The sequence below is a fragment of the Tachypleus tridentatus genome, chromosome 10 (assembly GCF_004210375.1).
Source record: "Tachypleus tridentatus isolate NWPU-2018 chromosome 10, ASM421037v1, whole genome shotgun sequence".
Classification (NCBI taxonomy): domain Eukaryota; kingdom Metazoa; phylum Arthropoda; class Merostomata; order Xiphosura; family Limulidae; genus Tachypleus; species Tachypleus tridentatus.
The window spans coordinates 137,455,813-137,482,875 of record NC_134834.1 but is presented as its reverse complement, the minus strand read 5'-3'; the positions used below and the strand labels follow the sequence as shown (position 1 = coordinate 137,482,875).

At 34.5% G+C, this 27,063-nt stretch overlaps 1 long non-coding RNA gene across 3 annotated transcripts in view; it reads right to left on the bottom strand.

Annotated features, from left to right (window-relative positions):
* LOC143230430 (uncharacterized) overlaps nt 1-22,931 on the bottom strand; it is a 57,907-nt gene extending 34,976 nt beyond the window's left edge. The window contains exons 1-3 of one of the 3 annotated variants that reach the window (XR_013016437.1): nt 22,753-22,931; nt 14,012-14,053; nt 7,110-7,142 (exon numbers count right to left, since the gene is read on the bottom strand). This is a non-coding gene — a long non-coding RNA (uncharacterized LOC143230430). Of the gene's footprint in view, nt 1-7,109; nt 7,143-8,271; nt 8,975-14,011; nt 14,054-22,752 lie in introns of those variants that run through there. The other 2 variants (XR_013016436.1, XR_013016435.1) reach the window with 2 other exon arrangements.
* Between the last annotated feature and the right edge of the window lie 4,132 nt (nt 22,932-27,063).

Here is a 27,063-nt window from a genome sequence, read left to right as displayed (position 1 = left end):
TAGATAAGATATGTAATTTTGTATAACGTAAACGTTTTTTACACCCATACATTGTAATAGTGGTTGTTTATTTAGGTTTGTCTATATCTGTCATTGTTCTTGATTTAAGATGACAAACTGGACTGTGAAACATACACAAACGATAATATTTTTTCTGTCATGAAGGTAGCTTTTATTACCTCATTGCTCAGTGGTAGTTGATCGCGCGTCTAAATGTTTAACCTTTGTTTCGTCACGTGTCTACAATACAACACGTGTCACGCACAGTCTCTGGTATCATCAGCATAACACTAACAAGGTCATTAAAATCGCAGTGAACACAGATAAGAGAGCAAGCCGAAATAACCAAAAAAGAGAACATATGCTCCATCAGTAGTAGTGCTCCCTTATGCGCGTGACTGCAAGGGCCACGTGTCGGATGGCCACGCGGGACTCGCATTTTGACCACTTTCCCACCGCAGAATGCTCCGCGTGTGCGGACAGGGGAGCTGCTCCAGCCCCAACATCTGCTGACCGACTCACGGTAACCAGGCAAACTGCTGCCCTAAAATCGTCCGTTGCATGGAGAGAACAAAACCAGAAACCTCTTTGGAAGCCTTGTGAACCCATCTGCCAACATTTTCCCATACAGTTTCCTTTTTAGTTGTCTTTAGCCGGTGTGTTCCATCGTTTCACCTGCTTTTAGCTAGACTTGGCATCATTATTCAGTTATCCCCTTAAGATTTTAAAATTTAAATGTACTTACAAAATGAAAATTTTGTTTTTCAAAGTTCAAACCCACATTTTTCTTTTGCCACTCAGTATCACCTTCGTTTTACAGGATCTGAGCTTTGTTAATCACCCGCACGTTTTTTTAGCGCGTGTCTGTTTCATTGATTTTATATTAAGAAAGGAGTCCTCTAATCCTAAAGTTAGTGGTCGTATTTTTAAAAATACTAAATGAATCATGCTTCACCAATTAACAAAATACGCCATGGATAATATAGTGGAACAACGTCGACAAACATTTATTTTCACTAAATCTGACGTCAGAAAAGCAAGTGCATTCATTACGTGTATATAATTAATATTGTAGAACATGTGCATGAAGATAACTGTCCAAGATAATCTGTTCAACATTTGTTTTGTGTGAAGAAATAACTTTAGAACGTTTTCCGTAAGCAAACAACTATCTCTTGGAAAATCATATGTTCTAAATTTCATACTTAAGCGTTCGAGTTTGCTTCAGGTCATATTTTGACTACATCTTCACTTGCGCCCGGTATGGCCAAGTAGTCAGTGCGCTCGACCTGTAACATGAGGTTCAAACCCCCGTCACATCAAACATTATCGCCCCTTTTACCCGTGGGGGCGTTATAATGGCACGATTAACCCCACTATTTGTTGGTAAAATATGAACTCAAAAGTTGGCTGTAGATGGTGATAACTATCTTCCTTCCCTGTAGTCTTACACTGCTAAATTAGTGATGGTTATCACAGATAGCCCTCGTGTAGCTTTGCGCAAATTGAAAAATAAACATGTTAACCTTTTTCGGATTTTAAGAAACGGATGTATATGTGTTTTCTTATAGCAAAGTCATATCAGGCTATCTGCTGTGTCCTTCGACTGGAATCGACCCTTAATTTTAGCACTGTAATAGCAATAAGTAATAGTGGCATCATCATCTGGTATTCCAAGTACTAACCAGATCCGACATTGTCTGTCAAAACGGATGCAGATTTCTCAGAATACTTTCGCTCTTAGCATATGTTTTCCACAAATGCGAGAATGAAGTCATATATTTGAACATATGATTTTACAGGTATTTTCACAAGGCTATATTGAGATATATATTTTCTGATCAATAAGCTGTTAAAAATTTTGAATTCTTTAAAGTTTCATATGCATCATCTTTGAGCAACTCACTCATCAGGTGTCGCTAAAGACACAACATTCTTTCTATTCTCAATTCAGAAATAACAGTCATGGATGTTAGTAGCCAAAAATATATTTCGGTAGTTAATGAAGTAATTTTCTTTTTGAAATATATTGTATGTAATGAACATTATATCTTCTTGGTTCTGCAGCGATTTTCCGTCGACCACATACTTTAGAACTATAAGTATGGACGTTTAGAATTAAAATGATTAACAGCATTTCAAACACTCAGTGACGAATAGCAAGGTTATTTTTTCATTTTTACTTTAGCCTAAAAATACTTACTTCGCCAATTTTTTAAACAGTAACATTGTAATTCTTACTCACTTGAGACAGACAGGACAGGTGCAGACTTGGTGACAACTGGACAGATTTTAGCTATTTTTGTTCCAACAGAAACTTCTCTTTCCACAGGAAAAGGAAGGCAGTTCCTGATCAAACATTTCAAGCACGGTACCCGCGTGCGCTCCAGAGATGTTTATTCATATTTTTACTGACAAATCGATATATTTGTTACTGTGAAATGTAGTTTTAGTTAAGAGGTCTTGTTGTATCACTCATGATTAAGGATTTTGCTAAATAACCATCCTGTTTTTCGTATTTATTAAACAAACTTTAAAATGCCTCATTTAGGTCACTCTCCGCCACAATTAGTCAGGGAATTTATATAGCACTGTAAAGACTAGTTATTTTCAGATGAAGTGTCTGTAGTGGAAATAAATATTTCAAACGTCTGACTACATAAAACATAATGTTTGAGCGTTCGGCTTCTGTCTGAATTAGCAATAGTTTGTCAACATAAAACAAAGTACTACCATTAAATAAAAAATAAATAAAATATATAAGATGATTGCACATGTTTAGCAAGTAAGTTACAACTTTAATTATCTTGTCAACAGATATAATACTTCCTTGTTAAATGATGTTGCTAAACTGCTTGTCTGGTGGATTGCTCTCCAACAACGTTTGGACGGCGTGTGAACATATTAGCAATTCTTTAAAAGAAAATCGTGTTTAAGAATGCCGTTAGAAGAAGTCACTGGTATTTATTTGTTCTTTATAGGTTTGTAAAGTTCAATCAATTTAGTGACCATATTGTTACTGAATTGCTTTCCTTTGGTAAGCGAATGTTAAAAGGACAAATGTCTTTAATATACAATATCTCGAAGCTTTCTTGGATTTCTTGTTTTATTTAACTTAAATAATAAATAATAACTGTGAATGGAAATCAAAGCAAAACTTCAAGCTCTTCCTACCAGAAGCTACTCCCCTGGTTTTGAAAAACTGATATAATACTGTAGAGAAAGCATAAGTTGAAATGTTCATGAAACTAAAACTATCCTAAACAAGTTGCAAGGTTTTACCACTTCATTGATCTCTATAAACATCGATATAACTGAAGTGTATTTGGGTTTTGGTGATGTTTCGGTCATTTCTTTTCTTTAACTGGAGACCGGATACGTTTAAACTAATCTCATCTACTGAATTCGACCAGTTATTAATGTAAACGTATACATTAAATATATATGACAAGAAGTTTGTCATCTGTACTTTATGTTTTTTTCTGGGGAGGGGGGAGATCTCTTACTTAATCCCAATAGAAAAAAAAAACGAGAGCTTGTGTGTAGTGAAAATTAAAATACAGAATGTTTTCCTAAGTTTCAGAAATGCCTTCTGCATCTTTGTTCATCCTCACTTGCTTACTTCATGTATTTATTTGAACACCTGGATTTCATGCTATTAGAACTCACTTGATAAATACAGGAGTTATCTACCTATTCATTATAATTCATAAACACTTTCTAATTTTGGCATTAGTTAATGAGTTAAAAAAATGTATTTCCAGAGCTTATAGTCCTTTACGATTTCAAATTATAAATGGAAAATTTATCTATAAATATATGATGCATATATTTATATGTAAGCGGTCTCTAAAGTAACAACTCTGCTCTTTCCGTTCATTGTAAAAACAGGTAGGTTAAAAACCACAGTACACGGGTCCTGTATCATTTACATGACGGATTTACTCTGCGTCACAACTGGTGATCAAATTTTCTCCAACTAGGTTAATAATAACACCTTGTTTTCACTGTAATAGAGTTTGGTTCTCATATCTTCATACCACCTATGTTCTAAAGAGCTAAATGCTTTGTTTTTATTTTGGACTGTTACTAGTATATGAATGAACGCATAACAAGCCTTGTTTACAAATATTTAGCCACAAGCTTTTCAGCTTTGAGTCCTCACTCGTTAACCAATAGTTTCCTGTACCCGCTGTTCTCCTGTCCTTAAGGGTATACTGACACTGAGTTAACGGGGTTTGTGAAAGGGTAGGAGAAAGAAAATCCCTTCTTCAAGTAAATACTATATTATATTTTCGTTTGTTTGTTCGTGCCTACTGAGGCCAGGACAAATATCATTCTCTCACGATGTTGAGACTATTTTTAATACATTATGTCTAACAGCGCTGTTCACCACAGAGCTAGTAGTGTGTAGACCTTGAGCAAGCTTAGTTTGGATTACAACTAGAATGCACATGCATTGACATCTTGTTATTGGAGAAATTTAGTGATGTAATCAACAAAAATTAAATCGGATGGGATCAGCTGAAACTGTGAGGTAACTTAGCAAATTGTCCAAGATTTTATTCATATAATCCTACCAAAGAATCAAAAGTATTATTTCACTACATATAAGTGCTTGAACTTTATTGTGAATTTAATATGCTCACATTGTTAACTATTTCTACTCTTTGCGGTTCTCTCACAGTTATGAACGGTGTGTTGGAACCTGGCGAAAACGGGTGCAGAGTTTAATAGGTTTCTAGTTGCAGGATATCTCATGAAAGAGGAAAGTTAAAAGCGAGATTTGTAGAAAACTAGCTTAGTGACCCTGACTTTTGTCTTGAATCTCTACATAGCGCTCTCTTTGTTAGAAAAAAACAACGTAAAAAATGAGCCCCATTGTTTACTTAAACAACTTCGTGGTCGTAAGTGCTTTGTAGTGTGTCAGTAGTGGTGTTACTTATTTAGGAGAATGACATACACAGGTAGACCACTTTCGCAGATAACAGGAGTTTCAAACAGGTCCGCGAGTCAATGATTAACGAATACAGGTAATGGTGAAAGTACGTGACTAAGTGAACCCAACACAAACTCTCGTATCTCGTGATTCATTAACCAATTAAACAGTAGTTAATTATTCAACTTCAACTTTGCTCAGTTACTCTGTTTGTGAATGTCTGTTACACATCACAATATATTGACAGAACCCAAAATATACATAAACACTACATTAACAAAACAAAGTACTTATGTGAGATAGCAAAATCTATTTTTATTTGGTTATGATTTTCTTGATGACGAGAAACCAACTTGAAATAAAAATGTATCTCAGAACGACGGGTATCGGTATTAACACTTTTATTGATAAGCAGAGAATAACGTCATGATTTTGTTTATCATTCCTTCTATGGTTTAGATTACCTATACAATTTTAGTTAGATTAAAAGGCTAACTCACTTTCTAGCTGGTAACGTTTATTTTGAGAAAATATTATGTTCGTATTATGAAACTGACACCAGTTTCCCTAGCGGTTACGTACAGATATGATAAATGTTGCAAAAGATTATGTAAATTTATGATCACGTGAGATAGAGTCTCGTGAGTTATAGGAGCAAGTCAAATGCCCTACCATAAGCTTCATAAACTGGGTAACAACATAGGAAGTGAAAACGAATTATTGTTGTCTGACACTCAATATAGTTATTAATACTGAGAGGTAATTTTGAAATATTGTGTTGTTTTGTTTGTTTTTGGAATTAGTTTTTTTTTCTTTTTCTATATGCAATAATTAATATTGATATCTCTGTTTTATTGTTCATTAACATTAGTATTAAGTCCTGGTCAGGCGCGTATTTTTAAATGTATTTTGGGAAAGTTCCAAAATTGTATTCCTTTTTTTTACAGTTTTTAATATATTTTTGTTGTTGTTGAGTCTTGGTTGTAGCAGAGTGTTATTTTAGTCCATTACACTCAACATCATTATTCTTGAGCCAATTAAAAGCTTCTGATCACTGTGTATCCCCTTTTGAATATCGAGCAAATAACCTAAAAAGTCGATTTTTAAAAGCCAATGAAAATGCAAACAACTGTAATAGCGACAACTAGGAGGATGCAACATTTCTGAGGCCGAGTAGTAGACCTCTACAAACTGCTATTATGTTTGTTGCAGATAAGCGAAATTTTAACAATATAAAATGAGTTAAGTGGATGAATTTTGATATCAAAAATATCTTATAATTATTTTCACTATTTAACTAAGTAACACGTGGACTTCGTTTGTGTGTGTATTTCAGTATTTCACTGTGAATTATAATAATGCTAGTTTAAACAGTTTGAGGATAAGGGTATTGAATTTATATCTGTTAAAAGTAAGAAGAGAATATAAGAAAAATGACTTGTGTTGGTAACTCTAATTTTATACACTCGATCGTATGCCACTTCTAGTATAACAATTTAAAAACAACGTCAACCTCGCCACGACATTCTTGTATTCACATGTGTGTTAAATGAAGTTGTAACAAATAATTCATATTCGTCTCCCCACGCTGATATTCTAAAAAACATATGTAGTCTGCAGGTACAATTTCAAGCCGTAAAATATATAAGCCCGATGAACAATCCTAAATATATTCCGGATATAAAAGTAAGAAAGAAGTGCAAAGGTTTAGTGTCTAACTCCTGATGTCTTTACATATACGTGTATATATTCTAATAATTTACATCTTGAAGGAATCAAAATATTCACCTGTCTTCTTAAGTTTGCAAGTGGAATACATTTCTATCGAAACTAGAAGATTTATGCTAGTAAATCAAAACATTGCCTTTCTGTAATTTAAACAATAACAAACTTGTCTTAAATACTTAAACGTCGTCCCAGAATATGATTTGTCAGTTACTATTACTCGACAAAAATTTCATTATGTACCATAACACTTTTTTAAGCTGATGAAAAACTTATCTTTGTTACTAACCGTTCTCTCACACCAAATAAGTACCGTATGAATTATTTAACACGGGAGTTAATGAAGACAAAGAGACCCGTCAGAAGACCATGATAATATATCAGATATTTAGCGTCATTCAAATTGAATAATCGATAATTTTGAGGAACTTGCTACTATTGTTACCTTGTCTGGGTGATCTTCCTCCTCGGCCGCAGTCTGTGAGAACATAAACAATCAGTATGTGTGCTTTCCCTCTGCAGATGATATCTCTAATCATGATTACAGGAAATTAAAAAGCCCGATATAAAAGTAAAGAATTAGTCTAGTGTCGACCATTTAACTTGTGCTAATTATCTTTAATTTTTAAGACGTAAAAGCCAGGTAATAAAGAATTTTTTGATTTTTCGCACAAAGCTACTCGAGGGCTATCTGTGCTAGCCGTCCCTAATTTAACAGTGTAAGACTAGAGGGAAGGCAGCTAGTTATCACCACCCACCGCCAACTCTTGGGCTACTCTTTTATTAACGAACAGTGGGATTGACCGTCACATTATAACGCCCCCACGGCTGAAAGGGCGAGCATGTTTGGCGCGACGGCGATGCGAACCCGTGACCCTCAGATTACGAGTCGCACGCCTTAACGCGCTTGGCCACGCCGGGCCCAGGTAATAAAGAAAGTTTAATTTATATCTCGGTAACTAGATTTATTTATTTTTGAAATGCTCAACCATGCTACGACCGGCATGGCCAGGTGGTTAAGGCACTCGAATTGTAAGCTGAGGGTTGAGGGTTTGAATCCCTGTCATACCATACGTGCTCGTCCTTCAACCGTGGGGACGTTATTTTATGACCCTCAATCCCCCTATTCGTTGGTAAAAGAGTAGCCCAACAGTTGGCGGTGGGTGGTGATAAGTAGCTGCCTTCCCTCTAGTCTTAAACTGCTAAATTAGGGATGGCTAGCCTAGATATCTCTCGTGTAGCTTTGCGCGAAATTAAAAAACAAACAGATTGACCATGCTTATTGAACAGCTTTATACGTATCGTGATTGTTGTTTTGTTATTAAAAATAACCACTTTGATTTGTTGATAAAAAGTGGCTTTCTGATCTTACAGTAAATAGCTCTTGAACTGATATAAAGTTTACATTTGCTGTTTGATTTCGTGATATTTTATTTAAGTTTCTTACTCATTTGTATTTTACAGTGCAATTCACTAAGTTAAAATGAAATTTATTACTACCAAGGTAGTCATCAACAAAATTATATCAGCAGTTATCCTCAGGATAATAACATTGGATATCAAATCCATAATAAAATATTTGTAGAAAACCTTTTATAGAAATTCACCTCTTTGTTGATGTTACGTAGCCTGTTACATTGCGACGATTCATCTTACGACAGCGTGTGCTGAACCGTTTCACATCCTTGAACGAAAGAACGAACTCGGCACGAGTTTCCACCATCACCGACATGGCCGTATAAAAAGGCTGACTCAGCCCAACAGGTGTACAGCATATACAGAACAAGAGGGCGCTACCAGAAGCGTAGAAGCGAAAAATCAGGTCATTATTCTTGTCCGCAATTTCGTACCTCACTCGCTCTATACAACCAAACTGCTATAGTGTTACGGTTGAAAATTCCGAGAACTTCAACAGAGTTTAAATCCTGTCAATAATCGACTAAGTTTCCCGAGATGTTTATTACCATTCCATGACATTTAATGACGTAGGACATTTTCGGATGGTAAGCTATGGTGGAATATACGGACAAGAAAAACACGTTATGACATGAAATGATGAATACCTACGAAACACAAGAACACATTAGATGCACATGGTCAACGTGATTTGTAAAATTTGAAACACTTTGGATATAGTTCAATAAAAAATCCATTGTTTAGAAAAGTGAAACTAAAAGAACATAATATTCTTTATAAGCGGTTGTCAAGTGGTTCAACTTTACTGATGACTATTCATCGTTCTCATATTTCGTTGAAGTAATGTTTGTTTCTTTGTAATTAAGCACAAAGTTAATTCAAGTGTTAATATGTAGGCCCGGCATGGCCAAGTGTGTTAAGGCGTTCGACTCCTAATCCGGGGGATGCGGGTTCGAATCCCGGTCGCACCAAACATGCTCGCCCTTTCAGCCGCGGGGGCGTTAAAATGGTACGATCAATCCCACTATTCGTTGGTAAAAGAGTTGCCCAAAAGTTGGCGGTGGGTGGTGATAACTAGCTGCCTTCCCTCTAGTCTTACACTGCTCAATTAGGAACGGCTAGCACAGATAGCCCTCGAGTAGCTTTGTACGAAATTCAAAACAAACAAACTGTTAATATATATCAAATTTAAGGTATTTGTTAATAAGATCGATACACACAATTTTCTTTTTTTAACACAAATATATTTTAATATACAAACAAACAATTTATAATGACGGATATTGCAACTAGTTATTATACAAGAATTTTACAAACTTACAAAAACAATACTGAGTCTTCAGTGATGTCGAGAAAACCCACTTGTAGAGAAATATATATGCAAAAACGGCTCGTTTGGGTTGAGAAAATATTTTACATAGAAGAGCGAACAACGTTTCGACCTTCTTCGGTCATCGTCAGGTTCACAAAGAAAGAGGTAACTGACCGGAAGCTGACCGCATGTTTGAAAGGGGTTGTGTAACTGAGTGTCGGAATGTAGAGGGCGGTGTTAGATGTTTGAATATATAATTTTATTTATTTTATTATATTAATATAGGTATAAAGGCGTTCCTTTATATTGGTTTATTTTGGATTTAAGTTGTTGTGTAAGTGAGGCTTCTTTAATTTTGCGTTTGTTTATGTTTGTTTCTTTATTTGGTATTTGAGTGTTTTCTATGGTTATGTTGTGTTTATTTGACTTGCAGTGTTCGAAAACGTGTGAAGGTGACTTTTTATGTTCTTTGAATCTGGTTTCTATTTTTCTACTTGTTTCTCCAATATAGAAATCGTGGCAGTTATTACATTGTATTTTATAAATAATGTTGGTGTGGTGTTTGTCAGTGTAGTTTTTTACATAGCATAGACCTCAGTTTTGTGCCTGGTGTTTGAATAAATTTGGTATTAACTGGAATGTTACATTTTGTTACTAGTTTTTGCCAAATGTTGGTTATTTTTCTGCTGATGTCAGGAATATATGGTATACAGCAGTATATGGTTTCGTGATTTTTTGATTCGTGAGATATATTTACTTTAGTTGGTTGATTTTGCTTTCTGTCCAGGTGTGTGCGTATTATGTTTTGTATGGTTTGTGAAGGAAACTTATTGATGTTGATGAAGTATTGTTTTATTTTTTCTAATTCATCGTTAATTTTATCTGGTGAGCATAGTTTTATGGCTGTGTTTATTTGGTTTCTTAGTATGTTGAGTTTTTGTTTTGTTTCATGTGCTGAGTCCCAAGGAATGTATAGTCCAGTATGGGTGATTTTTCGGTGGATTTCTGTTTTGAATTGTGTATCGGTTCTTGTAATTTTGAGGTTAAGAAATGACATTTGATTGCTTTCGTGCTGTTCACATGTGAAGTTAATGTTGGGATGTATAGAATTAATGTGATTGAAAAAATTAAGTATGTGTTCTGTAGATTTGAATCCCGCAACCGTGTCATCTACATATCTGTACCAGTATAGTGGTGGATGTAATGCTGTGTTAATTGCTTGTGTTTCAACTTGTGTCATAAAAATATTGGCTAGAACTGGTGATACTGGGTTGCCCATGCTTAGGCCATCTGTTTGTATATAGTTTTGGTTGTTGAACATGAAGTTTGTCTTTATCGTGGTGAATTCTATGAGGGTTGCTGATAGGTTACTGGGAATGTCTATAGTTGGATTAGGGTCTCGGATATAGAGTTCTAAGGCTATCTTGCAGGCTTCAGTGGTTGGAACTTCTGTAAAGAGGGATATAACATCGAAACTGGCCATTAAGGCTTTATGATTAAGTTGATTTAGATTAGACTTGAAATTAAAAGAGTCTTTGATGAATGAGCTGGCTGATGTTACATATTTGGAGAATGCCCATGCTATGTATTTACCAAGATTGTAATTAAACGATTCATATGTGGACATTATTGGTCGTAATGGACAATCTGGTTTATGAGGTTTGGGGATGCCGTATATATGTGGTGTGCGTGAGTCGGTTTTACGTAGGTAGGAATAAAGTGTTTGTGAAATTGTGTTGGCTTTTTTCATTTGTAGTAGTAATTTGTTCAGTTGCGTCTCGTGTGTCTTTGTTGGATTTGTGTGTGTTGGTTTAAATTTGTTCGTGTCTGATAGGATGTTCTTCATATTTTGGGTGTATCCATTCGTGTTCATTATGACTATAGCATTACCTTTATCTGCTTTTAGAATTTTTATGCTTTTGTCTTGTTTTAGGTTTTTAATGGAATTAATGTCTCTTTTTGTAAGGTTGTTTTTTTAGTTTTCTGTTTTATGAAATTATGTTGATGGTTTTGTGAGAAAATTCTTTGAAAAAATCGTTTAAGATGTTGTTTTTAGGTGTTTCTGGAAAATATAAATTTGTAATTTTACCTGGGAAGTTTGGCTGTTGGATGTCAATAAAATTATCTAAGTTGTCTTCTTTCTGTTGGTTGTTTTTGGTTGTTTCCTTGTTTTTGTTTTCTGTAGAAAGTATCACAAGTCTCCTGGCTAGATCTTCTAAACATGTTTTGATTTCTATGGTTGGAATGTACCTAGGTGCTATTGCGAAGTTGAAAATCACGAAACCATATACTGCTGTATACCATATATTCCTGACATCAGCAGAAAAATAACCAACATTTGGCAAAAACTAGTAACAAAATATGACATTCCACTTAATACCAAATTTATTCAAAAACCAGGCACAAAACTGAGGTCTATGCTATGTAAAAACTATACTGACAAACACCACACCAACGTTATTTATAAAATACAATGTAATAACTGCCACGATTTCTATATTGGAGAAACAAATAGAAAAATGGAAACCATATTCAGAGAACATAAAAAGTCACCTTCACACGTTTTCGAACACTGCAAGTCAAATAAACACAACATAACCATAGAAAACACTCAAATACTAAATAAAGAAACAAACATAAACAAACGCAAAATTAAAGAATCCTCACTTATACAACAACTTAAACCCAAAATAAACCAATATAAAGGAACGCCTTTATACCTATATTAATATAATAAAATAAATAAAATTATATATTCAAACATCTAACACCGCCCTCTACATTCCGACACTCAGTTACACAACCCCTTTCAAATATGTGATCAGCTTCCGGTCAGTTACCTCTTTCTTTGTGAACCTGACGATGACCGAAGAAGGTCGAAACGTTGTTCGCTCTTCTATGTAAAATATTTTCTCAACCCAAACGAGCCGTTTTTGCATATATAATACTGAGTCTTATATCCGGTGTAGAATTGAATAATTTATTGGCGATCCAAGACCACGAAAAGAAAATTAATTTTGAGTTGATATTGTCTCACAGTTTGCTTAAGCTGGCTTGCTGGGTTCTTGTTTGGCCTCACACCCTTACAAGCTGACTTTTCCCAGCGAATATATTTAATATCCTCGTAGGAATAATAATGTCCGATGTATTTCTCTGAAGTTGAACGGTTTATAATGTTCAAAATCAGTAAACGTTCCTGGTTAAATTTTGTAGTTTGCCAATTAATGGGCGTTAATCACAATTATAGCTTCTGAGACATATATCACACAAACTGTAGCTGACGAATAATATTTTTTTCTTCTGGTTCGTCGTTTTTATATAACAATCACGCGAGTTTCTAGAAGTTTCAACAATGATCGAGAACGCCAGCGTTTTCGTAAATGTATACCGTTGAGTCTTACTCTCAAGAATCTTCTACAAATTTCGAAAACAGACGAGACTTACGCAATATACAGTCAACAATATATGTCATCTGCAAAAAATGAAAACTACACTGAAACAAACGTAGGCACTAAAATAAATGTGCAACAGTAAATCTGTTACACCTCTGTAATTTTTAACTAAGAATTGAAATTCCTATAATAAACCATGGGATGAAAAAATTCTAACTTTATTTTTAAAAGGCTAAATGATACAAACACTTTTAGAAAAGCTAGAAATAAGTTAGTATGCTGTACTCTTCGTTAACAATATGTCATAAGTCCTGAAGTTATTTTTGCGCTTTCATAATTTGCCACATCCTCACATTTTTATTTTGCTCATATCAGTTTTATTATTATATTTTTTGTCAAATAAATGCGCGCTTTCAATACACCATGCAATCTTTCGTTTAGAATGTAAGTCAAAGACAAATTATTTCAGTCACTTATATTAGATTCTATTGACCCAAATTGAATAAAATGCATGTTGTGAAACTATTATGTTCAATTTAAACTTTGTTTTCATTTACCAGTTAATCAAGAGCTGATTATTCTGACACCTGGGTTTAAAGCACTGGGCAAAAAGAACATGTTTGTGCTGATTTTTTTTTCAAAGAAAAGCCGACTGATTTCATCGAATATTCTGAGCCTACTCTTTATTCCCGGAACTCAAAGAATTTCAGAGCCAACCATGAACATGTAAATTTACAGATCATGTAAGGGCGTCCCGTTTTCAGAAAACCGTTTTTAAATGTAAAAGTGTACTCAAACGAAAATATCAGTTTAAAAACAACTATAAACTGAGCTTTAATTAAATAAAAAGATTAAAACCCTTTCTATTCAACATAGTTTTAATCTTTTTTCTTTAATTAAGCGTTTCGTTTTCTAGTAACCATCATCTTACACAAAGAAAATTCCAACAGTGCATATGAAATACATTGATTAACATTAAATTCTGGACGTAATATGTATATCCAAACATTTCCTTTTCAATTGAAGTAAATAATTTTCAAGAACTTTAGAAACTTTGTGGACAGCAAGTTACCTCAGAAACGAGAATCCACACATGTAAAAATGTTGTTTTACGTTATCATTTCTACACAGCATTTACCTGTCTAAAACCAACACATTACTACAACCTGGATTCGACAACAAAAACAATTTATTCATGATACACTTACAAATAAATTCATCACTTACCAAAACAGAGTTGGTGAACAAATACCTGGTCAGGACTTCATCCTAACATGAATAAACAATTTATCATCAATATTAACAAATCAGTAATAATAGTATCATGAAAAATAACAAAAAACTAATTCCTAAAAATATGTAAATAAATACAACAAACACAATATTGTACTATTCAATTTCAATATCAAGTGACAAGCAGCAATAACTATTTTCATCTCTAACTATCTCGTGACTTTTTTTTTTTTAGTGAAACTTCTGGCACGGTATTTATTCACAGAGTAAATCATGAGAGTACACTTCGCGTGATCATAAATTTACATACTCTTCTACTGCACTAATAGTATCTGTACGCTACTTCTAACGAAACTGATGTCAATTTCATCATACATATATTTACTCAAAATACAAATGTTTTTGTAGAAAATGAGTTAGCGTTTTAATGCAACTAAAAATTCACAGATAACTAAACAGTAGAAGGAAATAATGAGTGACAAACACAATGATTATCAAATCAAAATAGAATGTGCAATGTATATATTAATAAATTTATGCTGGTTTTCAACTAGTTATAAATTTGTATTATTTAAATAATGTAAGTTTACCCACAGTGATTTTCACTTATACCGTTATTATTACTTGGATAAAAAAAAGGTATCTTGTTGGCGATCTCCACTGCAGACAGCAGTGTATATTATCTCGGGCATTTATGTATCTCCATTTTGTTTCTACCTAAGTAACCAAATCCTACTACTTGAACAACATGGTTAGTTATATGTATTGTAATTTCCACAACACGTAGCAATTCCTACTACTTGAACAACATGGTTAGTTATATGTATTGTAATTTCCACAACACGTAGCAATTCCTACTACTTGAACAACATGGTTAGTTATATGTATTGTAATTTCCACAACACGTAGCAATTCCTACTACAAGGACAGGAAGAACAGTTGCGATGAAAAACAGACGTTTTATGTATTTGTGCTTTTAATGAGTTACATATAGGATGTAATATTTGTGTGTTTGTTGTTAAATTAAAATCTACTCTATTAATTACATGTGCTCTGCCTACTGAAGGTGACAAAACCCGATTTTAAGTGTTACACGCTCTCACATTTACTGTTGAGCCACAGTGAAGCACACATGCACACGTATAATACAGTTGAGTTCCAATGCCTCATTAATTTTATATGAAAATTATGATTATGTTTATGTACCATTATAGTACACAACTCCTATGTTTTTGTTTATATTCTTGTGTTAATTTATGTTAACGTTACCTACCCACGAGGTGTCACAGTATCACAGATAAACAATTACTTCTCATTCACTAAATTGCGACATCATGCGAAACAAAAATACTCGTACAAAGAAGGCAGGTCAAAGCTGTTTAGCTCAAATCACTTCACAGATATTTAAAAAAAATGTACCTGTCATAAAACACCAAAGTGTTATGCAAAGTCACCACAACAAATCAAGTAGCTATTTTTTCGTAGGAACACACATGCTCAAATCTGTTGACGGAAGGAAACAGCTTCATTCCTGCATCTTTGTTTAAAACGAGGTCCACTTTGAACTTCTCTTTTTTGATATCGACCTAGCGGCTCAGTGGTAAATCTGCACTCTTACAATGTAATGCCAAGCTATAATCCCGTCTTATCACCTTTTAACATTTTTAGATTGTTGTCGCTGTTAATTACATGTCCTTTAACCACTTTCTCGAAAGCGATTATATCTATTTAGTGCATCATCTTTTGAAGGATGAGTGAGGTATTCTAACATTCACCTGTCCATGCATCTGCTGTCAAAACTACCCAAGAAAAATTTCTGTAAGAACTATCACTAAACTGATGAAAACATTCATGGTTAAAGTTATGATGAAGAACAGTATCTCAACTATGATATATTAATAGTGAGTAGAGCTGTGGATCAAAGATCGAGACAAGGTTACGCTTATAATCAATAATGGTATTATAAGAGCTTTTTTCAAAGAATGACAGTGATTGGTATCTGTACATAGCACTTGGATTTTGTGTACTCACAAAGCAGCCAGAAGCCTCAAAAATAACCAATACCTTATGATAATATCCTGAGGTTATGTCCATTAATTGAGATGGATGTGAAATGCAACAGTAATGTGTATCGCTGATCACATTTAAGAACATTACATTCACCAAGATGTATGTGTCTCTGGAATTTAGGAATAAAAAATGGAGGCCTCTCACAAGCATTGACAGTGTCTCAGCAATACAGCAGTAAACACACTAGCAGAATGTTCTTGTCCACACCAAAATACCATTTCACAGATTAACTCACTAGTGTTTAAAATGACAGTAAAGGAGGATCTGTACAATTTCCTCAAGCATTTCACTGACTGTCCGCTCGAATACTTAGTCTTAAGGAAAGGTGGTACAAATTCTTAAATTGTGCTTGGATGATTTAGCACTGGACGAAGTTCAAAGACTTGAATGCGATTATTGCCGATTGGTGCTCATGTTAAATGGATTTCACTACTACTTTACTCAGATGATCTGTTTGTTTGTTTTGAATTTCGCACAAAGCTACCTGAGGGCTATCTTGTCCACACCAAAATACCATTTCACAGATTAACTCACTAGTGTTTAAAATGACAGTAAAGGAGGATCTGTACAATTTCCTCAAGCATTTCACTGACTGTCTGCTCGAATACTTAGTCTTAAGGAAAGGTGGTACAAATTCTTAAATTGTGCTTGGATGATTTAGTACTGGACGAAGTTCAAAGACTTTAATGCGATTATTACCCTGAGATTATATGTGAAGGTTCTTATAAGCATGTTTTCCACATAACGTGAGAACGTCTACAGAGATCTCAGGAGCATTCATTCTCTAAATAAAGCTAATTCTCTAACAACATTCCGTCACACCAAACAGGCTTGTCCTTTCAGTCGTGGGGGCGTTATAATGTTACAGTCATCTCACTATTCGTTGGCAAAAGAGTAGCCCAAGAGTTGGCAGTGGGTGGTGATGACTAGATGCCTTCCATTGGTCTTACACTGCTAAATTAGGTACAGCTAGTGCAACATAGCTCAAGGTGATTTATAGAGAGGGCTTTGGGACCAAACTTCTGTTGCTGATAAAACAGCAAGTAGAGGAGAGTCAACAGCAAAAATGTTGCAGCAGCTAGCTCCACATCATTTAAACCTGTGCAGCTTCAGTTTGGTCTCACCACTGATGTAGACAAGCACAAGAGTTTGCTTGTATTCAGTAGCATAATTGCATGAAATTCTTGCCACAAGTTATGTATAGTAATACATGGGCATGAGATTGAGAGTCAATTGGATACTGGAGCAGCCAAAACCTTAACCAGTCTTGAGGTTATCACACACTCTGAGTGAAACCACCACTACAGCTAATCAACATCAATTTCTGCCTGACAAATAATAATATCATACATGTAAATGAAGAAACATGTAACCAGTTTTATCTTGGTACTATCATCTGCTTAATAAGTTAATTGTTGTGTATCTTGGTTCAGTCACTGGTATCTAATGAATGGATTTGCTGTGGAAGTTGACACTCATTTTTTGCTTTTGCAACAACTTATTTACATGTTTTAAAAAGATCATCCAATCAATGCTTACTAGACTGAACAAAGAACAATGGGCTATATATGTACTTGTTGAGAAGCAAGTTGTAGTACAATTGGTGTTCCATGATGTGCTACAGATGCAGATACACTGTTGCAATCTGCTATGGATATAGAAGTAATGTATTAAAAGATTTTACTTGTCCAGAATTCAGGCTGTACTTCATCCAACATATATGTGTTTGAATAGTGGCATCATGCCTGTGCTGGTCTGTAGCTATGAGTATTTAGCTTTAAGCTAAAACAGCCATTACAACAGTAATGGAAAGTGAAGTATTCAGAACTTCCATGTGATTGACATGAGTGTGGACATGCTACCAACCTGGATTAAATACAAGAATTTATTAAATTGTTTAAGGAGTTTATTGAAGAATTAGTATGATCAGGTGCTGTTTTGGTAGGACAACATTAACACGTCATCAACTAAAGATAGAAGATGGCCATCTAACAGAAAAACTGTTGTTAAGTTTCTTTTTGGAGCATCAATAATATTACAAGAATTATATTAGAGCAGGCATTAAAGGAAATGATAATATAGCCTTAGATAGTACTTGATCATTTCTATTTATTATTATGTAGAAGGAAAGAATTATGAGATTCTACAAGAACATTTCTCATGAAAACTTGATGACAGACTTTGATGCCTTTCCTTGACCATGTACATCTAAATAAACTGGATATGCTTAAAAGGCCTGTTGGTTCATTACGCTTTATATGGCTTCCAGCTACTTGCAAGTCAAATTGGATGAGATTTGTCTGGGTATTCCCAAAAGGCTTCAGAAATTTTGTATCCTTGTCATTCAACCCATGTAATAATGCACTTATCCTTTTTAAGTGCCTTATGAAATTCATACTTAGAGGACTATGTGGGATACATTTTTCAGTCATATTTCAGCCAATCATTGAGAATTTATGAATGATATTCTAACATATATAACAAATAAGCATGAAACTGATATTAGGAAAGTGTGTACTAATTTGGTGAATTTACTCATTCACATTGTTAGATTAATTCCTGTATTATTTTTGAAATTGTTAAAGACTGACTTACATTAAAACAAAATAAGAAGTTTATGGCTTTCTTGATTTTATATGTTACTGCCACTTTCACTTTTTGGTCTCCAATTTCTCAAAAATACCACACTATTGTTTACATGAAATAAACTGACAAAACAGCTGAATGTGGGTAGTTCATTCCAGCTTCTAAAAATATGATTTGATTAGGGTATTGTCATTATTTACTTATTCTCTTCAAGATATTCCATTCATTCTTGATATTGGCATTGATAGTGGAATTGGAGTGGTATTTCAAGGTGTGTAGTATAGAGCATATCATCACGTGTGCAAGACAAATGCTAACAGCCCCTGAATACCAGCACTCTAAAGCAAAGAAGAAACAGTACTACAGTTGTAGAATTTATCAAAATATTGCTGTTAGTATTACCATTAGTACTGCACAATGTTCACTATTTGAGTAGGCTATGCTTAGTGAAATTATTGATGAAATTCTAAAGTCCAAAATGTATGATATTGCTGAATATGAATATGGTGACAGTACAATGTACAACACTTTTTAGAATAATAGTGTGAATATACCAAAGGATTGTCTGCCAATCAGTGAGTCATACCCTTATTTTGAAACTTTAGATCTTGCAACAGTCACAATAAACCATACAGGTTGTAATAAATCTACTCAGAATTGGACACCAAAAATGACTAATAAGGAGGATATTACTAGGGTACACTGTCATGCAGGAATGTAAAGTATCACCATAACAAACAGACCAATGCACTATTTATGTAAGTAACATCTGGCACTTTTATCTTTAGCTGTTAGTGCATGATGGTGTGTTGCACTGTCTTTAACATGGGAGCGTTGCAATGAAATTATGAGGCAGCTAATAATTAGGAGAGGTCTAAATCAGAAAATAATTTGGAACTTGTATAATGTAAAAACTGAAAGACAGCATCACATATCATTAATAATTACCATTATGTAAAAGTTGTTATTCATGCTGCATTCTCATAAACATATTGAGGCACACTGTAGACACTGAACCATAATTACAACTCACAGGAAGAAACAGTTCAAAGAAAATTCTAGCATATAATTAAATTGTTCTTCACAGAGAATAATCCCAGATATACCTGATCATTTGCCAGAAATTGAGAAAGAGTAACTGGTCTTTATAAATTATTTTATAAAACTTATCCCTTATTCAATACTTTAGAGCAGTACACCAATGATTTATTGATGAACACAAGAAAGCACTCTTTGAGACATCTAAAGGAAAGAAGTTAATATAATTAGCCATTTTGTAAAGTTTTGTCAAGTGATAAGTATGGACAAAATGTGTAATTCACCATACCACCATCAGTCTAATGATTTGGAAATGTTATTTGTCAATTAGATGTTTATTAAAGTTATGAATCCTGAACAAATTGACTGCGATGGGGAACTACTTTGTGTAATATGCAACTTAGACATCAATCAACAAATTGTTCTTCAAATCTATTGTTCAGATCAATAGTATAGCACTCACAGTAACTTTTGTATATGGCTCATCAACTACTGCAAGTATGCTGCGGTGTCTATAAAACAATGTAGTGGCTATATTTTGCAGTAATTGATTTGCACATCATCAGTTATATAAGCTGGCTCTATGTTTAAAAGAGATCTTACAACAAAAAATTAGTAGAATAAATTTTTATTAGAGCTATGGTACATGTCTGCAGTGCATAAGTGACTTGTTTTTGGCTTAACTGTCCAACAACTCATATATTAACAGCTCAACAACCGTGAACTGCAGTGAATGTGTAGCATTCTGAAACCCTATGTCATTGACAAGTCTGTCAACAACTAGTTGCTCTAGAAGGATGGCTACACTGACTTTCATGATAATATGAATAAGAACTGTGTTGTACAATCTTGATTCACTTGTTGAGGAGGAAAATACTGGCAAAACATATTTGACATGAAGGGTCAGATGAGGGAACGGCAGTAACAAATTGGTTTGATGACTCTGATATTAGAGCTATGGTATGTTGATGTCATTATTATGACTGGGATTAACTGCTTTACCACTGGTAGTTACAGTTAGGTAGTTAACAAATTAATAACTAAAATGGTGTGACTAAATTTTTTCAAAGTTATTTAGTGATGATTGATAGTAAAATATTGTGTAATAATTGCTCAACTGAGAAGTAATTAAAATGATCAGTTAATTCACAGATTAGTTACTGAAAGAACTTTTCATGGTTTTTAGTTTCTGAGCTATTAAATAATATTCAGTAATGAAATGTGAACATTGAATTGATGTCTTATAATAATTGCTCAATCTGTCTAGTAACTTACAATGACATTTCTAAGAGAAGACCATAAAATATTTGCTAAATATATTAGATAATACAACATTTACTGACTATAATTATAAGTTGAAGGGCTTTGCAATTTCTGTTTACAAGTAACTCAAAATAAGTTTTTTGTGGCAAATGTTGGTGAATGTTTGATGTAGAAGTTTCCTAATGTTATCCTATATGGCCTTGTTTTGTGTTGTGATTTAAGATTGTTTATGTAGATTTGGCAGGTCTGATGTGCAGAAAAGGAGTTGTACTGTAACACAGCAAGAGAAACTGACATGAACTGCTTATAACTTGGTACTATGAGCATCATTTACCTAGGTTTAATCACAATTATTTTCATCTTTATTTGATACAGTGGGTTGACTGATCCTTAGATGACAGGACCAACATAAACAAAACAGTTGAGTGCTGATTGATAAGCTATGATGTCAAAAGTAATTTTGCTTTCATCACTAATGCTTCTGTTACATTACACTGTATGTGTAGGTTAATTAGTGTACAAAATGTGAGGTAGATGGTACCCTCCCAAGAGATGGATATGATTGCTAGAACTGTTGTCATGCATTTTACAAATCTATAACAGATGTTATGTTAGTGCATCAAGTATTGAGCCTCCACCTAGAATCCAGGTTTCAATACCAGTGGTGTGCACAGCTTTGTGCTTAATTACAAACAAACAAAGTGCTGGAAATATAATTAAAAAGAAAATTTAATATATTTACCTTTGATATACTATATAAATTATTTTGTACTTGCAATTTAGGTTTTACTGGGAAATTAAAGCTAGAAATGTTTTTATTTTCCATCACTTCATTCCAATGCCATAAAATAATGGCTTGGATATAGACATCTTTTGTTCATAACACTGTACTTGTGAAGAATATAATTAATCTGTTAGTAAGAGGGAAGACTTTTTGTGACAAGTACTGATTTGTATCCTGTGTTTTAAATCTAAAAGGTATTTGCAACAAATCTTCATATGTCTAGTTGCTGCAACTTTCAAACAGTCTGTGTTATTATGGGTTTATACAGCCTAGTCTAAAAAGTTCACATTCTTTACTAGCTGAAATGATATTCACAATAAAATGGTACTTGTCTAGATGCTACCACTTTCAGGCTGACTTTGAGTTACTGTAGGTTTACTGACTGTCAAAATAAGAATAAGAAAACAAATGTGATTCATAAAGAAACACACAAGAATGTTACAGTACCAACAACCAGGTGAAGGATAAATTTGTTAGGCTTAACAGTTTTGACATTACTAGTATGAGACAAAGTTTATTTGCACAAGCTTCCCCAGTATTTAATGTTTGGTATCTTGGGCAGCTTAACTTCAACTAAACTCTGCAAATACTTTTACGAAACCTAAACCAAGCTCTTTATGTCCTCAAAAAAAAAAATACAAGACGACTAATTATATATAACGTGAACACAAACCACACAACTGCACCTGATATAAAACCACCCAGTTCAGTTTCACACTCGCATCATAAAATATCACAACAGTTTGATAAATGCTTTATATCCCTATGTGAATATTGTGCCAGTGATAAAAGAATTTCAACTTTCTCTTTTAAAATTAACAGTCTTACAATAAAACTAAAGTGACAGACAATTACAGCAAAGGGATGCAAAATATTGCCAAATTAATATCAGAATAACTAGCAGAGCATGTGAACTTACTGGTCCACGCGCAACAAACCTATGATAACTGAACGACAACCTGAAAGTTGTGTCAAGTAGAAAGATATGACATACCTGTGAACATCAAGCCAGCTAATAGATAATGTTAACTTTCTGATCAAGATTCCACAAACCCATGGTAATAATAAGTTAGTCAGGAAGTAGTAACAACTAGACAGATACAATATTCCAATAGGGATATCAGACCAGCGAGAAGAGAATGTCAACTTTTCCTTCGAGGCTTAGCGAAACTATGGTAACACAAATACAAACTGAAAGTAACGGCAACTGAATAGTGGGGTGGTCCAAAAAATAAAAGTTTTATTTCTGTTTGTCTTCAAGGCTGTCCTAATATGAAATTAGGAAAGGATAGTGACTACAAAAATAGAGATTATTTAAGCTATATTTAGAGGTCGTTAATAATTAAACAATATTGTCTAAAATGAAAAAAATAACATCAGTTGACAATAACACACGTGATTGCCTGTTAGTTCTGTAAAAATAGATTTGGAGGTTGTGAATGACTTTCGATGGGCTTTCACAAGGTGGAAAAGGAATTGCTTCTGTTACTCATCTTTAGTAAGCGTAGCATTGTACTATTAAATGAGAGTAATTGTTCTCTCCACGATGTCATTGACGACCTTCATTCCCATCGCTTTTGCTTTCAGAAACTCGTAGCTGTCGCTAGTTGCCCAATCACTTGAATGTTTCAATTTAAACTATTCAGCATTCCTCTTCTTGTTTTTGGCCCGTACATCAAAGAGTTAAGTTGTCTCCTCTGTTACGTAGGATCCCAGTGGGTTTGCTGTATTAAAGAACTCTGCATTGAGGTGCTTGAATAACCATCACTTTGGCAGGCCGAGTAAATTATGTAATCATTTTTGCCTTTTAATCGGCATCTAATCAATTGTCAAGACCGACAGTCCAAATTGCTCCTGAGAGAAGTACCACAAATGTCTCTTAAATACCTTGAATGTAACTTCAGCCAAAACTCTGTTAAGATAAGTCTTCAGTATTGTTAGAAGTGCTTGGTTATTTCTGGGAGCTCTCACTGCCATGAATGCTTTTTATTATTATCTGCTATAAATGAGGACAACAAAGAGACAGATATCTTTCGACCTTTTTTTTAATGAGAAGTAAGTTTAATTTACTCGCTGAATAGAAAAATGTTAAGGACAAAGATGTCTTTTTTTTCAATCCATCCATCCTTATGAAGGGATCGTAAAGCTCTGATGCCATACTTACCAGATAAACTTCTTTCCCCACTGAAAATTAATGAAAGGTGAAGGAAGTTAGTGTGTAATCAAATCTTTCGGGAAGCTACTATTATGAAGAGCATTGGAGAGGAACTGTATCATATTTTAACAATGATCGTCATTCAAGTTTCCTTCAGAAGATTTCATTCTGCTGCACTGAAGTTTTCTTATGAAGTGATGACCATAGTGTCATGAATTGCTTAAACAGTAGGATATCTAGTCTATTAGAAGGTCCAAAATTTCTGGAAAATACGTTTGCCAAGGTTACTTTATAGACATGATGACAACATGTGATTCACGCCAGAGAGCCCCCCAGTGGCTCAGCAGGATATCTGCGAACTTACAACGCTAAAAACCGGGTTTTGATACCCGTGGTGGGCATAGCACAGATAGCCCATTGTGTAGCTTTGTGCTTAATTCAAAAACAACAACAACAACGCCAGAGAGCGATTGATAGCCTCCTTGATTAAGATAAAAGCTCCAAACATGAACCCAGTGTTTGATGCTGTTGTGTCAAATACGAGACACGGCAATGAATTTTGCAAGCCAGTTGCTTACCTAAAAGATAGCAGCTTGCGTTGTCCTGTTCCTCGAGGGATGAGAAAACATCAAGTAGTTTTATCTTCTTCAAAAACAACAACTGTGATGCAGCAGTTTTTCTTACAACCTTATTATGTTGAGAAGTATCTTCCCATCCCAGTAAATAAGAAGCAGATTGTTCAGAGAAAGGTTAGTTTCTCAGTGATTGCAAAATTCGGACGAGTTTTGATACAAAACCGATGAATATTCTTCAAGAAATTGATAACGTTTCCAGGTTAAAGAGACTTACTAATCACTGCATTATGATCACTTATACTGATGCAGTAGAGTGACTGGGCTACCTCATCTACAATTAATTTATTCTCACGTTTAGATAGAGGAGGTCTAAATGTTGATATCTGTATATCTGTGATATCAGAGTCCATAAACAATGTGTAGGAGGATTACGCATCATTTATCACTGTGTAAGGTGTGATAAGATGATAATTCTTTCGTGCTTCATTAGCATCTCATCCTTTCTTTTCTGTTCATCTTCACATTGCCTCTTTCAGTTCTGTTTTGACCAAAGTTAGATTTATACCTCCAAGACTGGTTCATGAATGGTCTTCTCTCTGCTTGATCAGAAATTCCCTATCCTCTTCATTAGTCACCATGATTAAAGCATCTGCTTGAGTTACATCAAAGAGGCCTACAAGATTTGCATTTAAAACTTTACTTTAATTTTGATACTTTCCCAGGAGGCTTTCTTAATTTTTTTGAGGACAAAACACTGTTCAGATAACTTAACCAGTTTTCTCTCAGTATTGTAGAACAGCAGAAACAGTCTCTTCAAGAATTCTGTTCATTGTTTGTTTCTCTTGCATGTGATGAAATAGGAACTTGTATAAAATTTGACGCTTTTAAGGTAGTCACGAGGATAGAATTGTTTGTTTTAATTTTGCGCAAAGCTACACGAGGACTATCTGCGCTAGCCATCCCTAATTTAGCAGTGTAAGACTAGAGGTAAAATAACTAGTCATCACCATCCACGAACTCTTGGGCTACTCTTTTACCAACAAATAGTGGGACTGACCGTCATAACACTATAACGCTCCCATGGCTGAAAGGGCGAGCATGTTTGGTGCGCCAGGGACACGAGGCTAGAAGACCTCTGAGTCTGAATGATGTTAACCATGACTAGAAGCTCCAAAAGAAGGGAAACAACAGTTTATTACAGGCGTAGTTATCAACATGTATTCTAGGATTTTTAACTTTTGTACTTGGTCTGACTTTGAATCTCTATATTCAAACTCTGGCTAAAAGCCAAATAAATATTATTGCCAAACACAAAAACAAAAACAAAAAACATTAGAAAAATAGTATGAATAACTTGTTATAGCTACAAGTTTGTAAGATTTGTGTATGTTTGTGTATTTTTCTTATAGCAAAGCCGCATTGAGCTATCTGCTGAGTCCACCGAGAGGCGTAAGATTTGTAAATTTTAGAAAGAGTAACAACAAATTCCCAGAAGAAATGAAATATGTAATTACTTAATATTATGTAAAGTTTCTCATTTTTTCAGTTCAGTTATTTTGCCCTGAGTAAATATACACTACATCCTTTATCTAATTGCGAGAGGCTTTGTTTGACATTGTCACGAATGAGAATAATGAAATCCATTTAATTGAAAATTCTTAATATATCTATTTATTGTAGTGGTAGTCAAACAGATTCTAAGCGATGTTGTAACTTTGCTTTGGCTTCGCTCTCGCTCGTAATAACATTGGTTGGACATAATAACATTATGTAAGAAAATTTTTACTTTTTCTTGTTTCTGGGCAGAAAGTGTTATTTCCCAATTGCTTATGTCTACAGTAAATGGAAAGGACCTATTTTTCTCTTCAAACATTGCTTTTGTGACATGGGTAATGAAATTTTCAAATTTACCCATTTTCCAGAACATTTCAGGTATACTCAGTGTTGAGTAGCTGATAGAGAATTTTCTCGAACTCACAAGAACTTTCTAGAATGTTGTAGAACTTACAAGAAATTTCAAGAACCTTTTAGAATTTTCTAGGACTTTCCATAGTAATATATATACAGGAGCTCACCACTCACCACTTCAGTTTAGTTCCATCTGCCTAAGTGAACACATGGACCTGTCTGATTTTTATCAGAAATGGCATAAAGAAGCTGCAAGCATTCTCCAGACGCATACTGCTATGTATGTGGCCAATTTATCAAGACAAGAGCGAAAAAGTACTCTGTGACAGCATATTCTAAAATATGTGAAGCCTACAAGGAAGCACTGTCCACATCGGACTGAGTTATCTGTGGGGAAGCGCAATGTCAAGTGTGAGCCACTAGTGGACCTCCAAAATGTGTTGTTCCCACCATTGCACATAAAATTGGGTCTTAGGAAACAATTTGTCACAGATCTTCACAAGGAGTCTGCAGCCTTAAAATGCCTTTGAGACTTCTTCCATACGCTGTCTGCCAAAGCTGATGTCTTCGTTGGAATGCACAGAATTCCCCAAGAAGCTCAGTAGGAAGGGAAAAAAAGCTTGGGGCAGCTTTGTGGCAGTGGTTCGGGGCTTCTTGGGCAATCAAT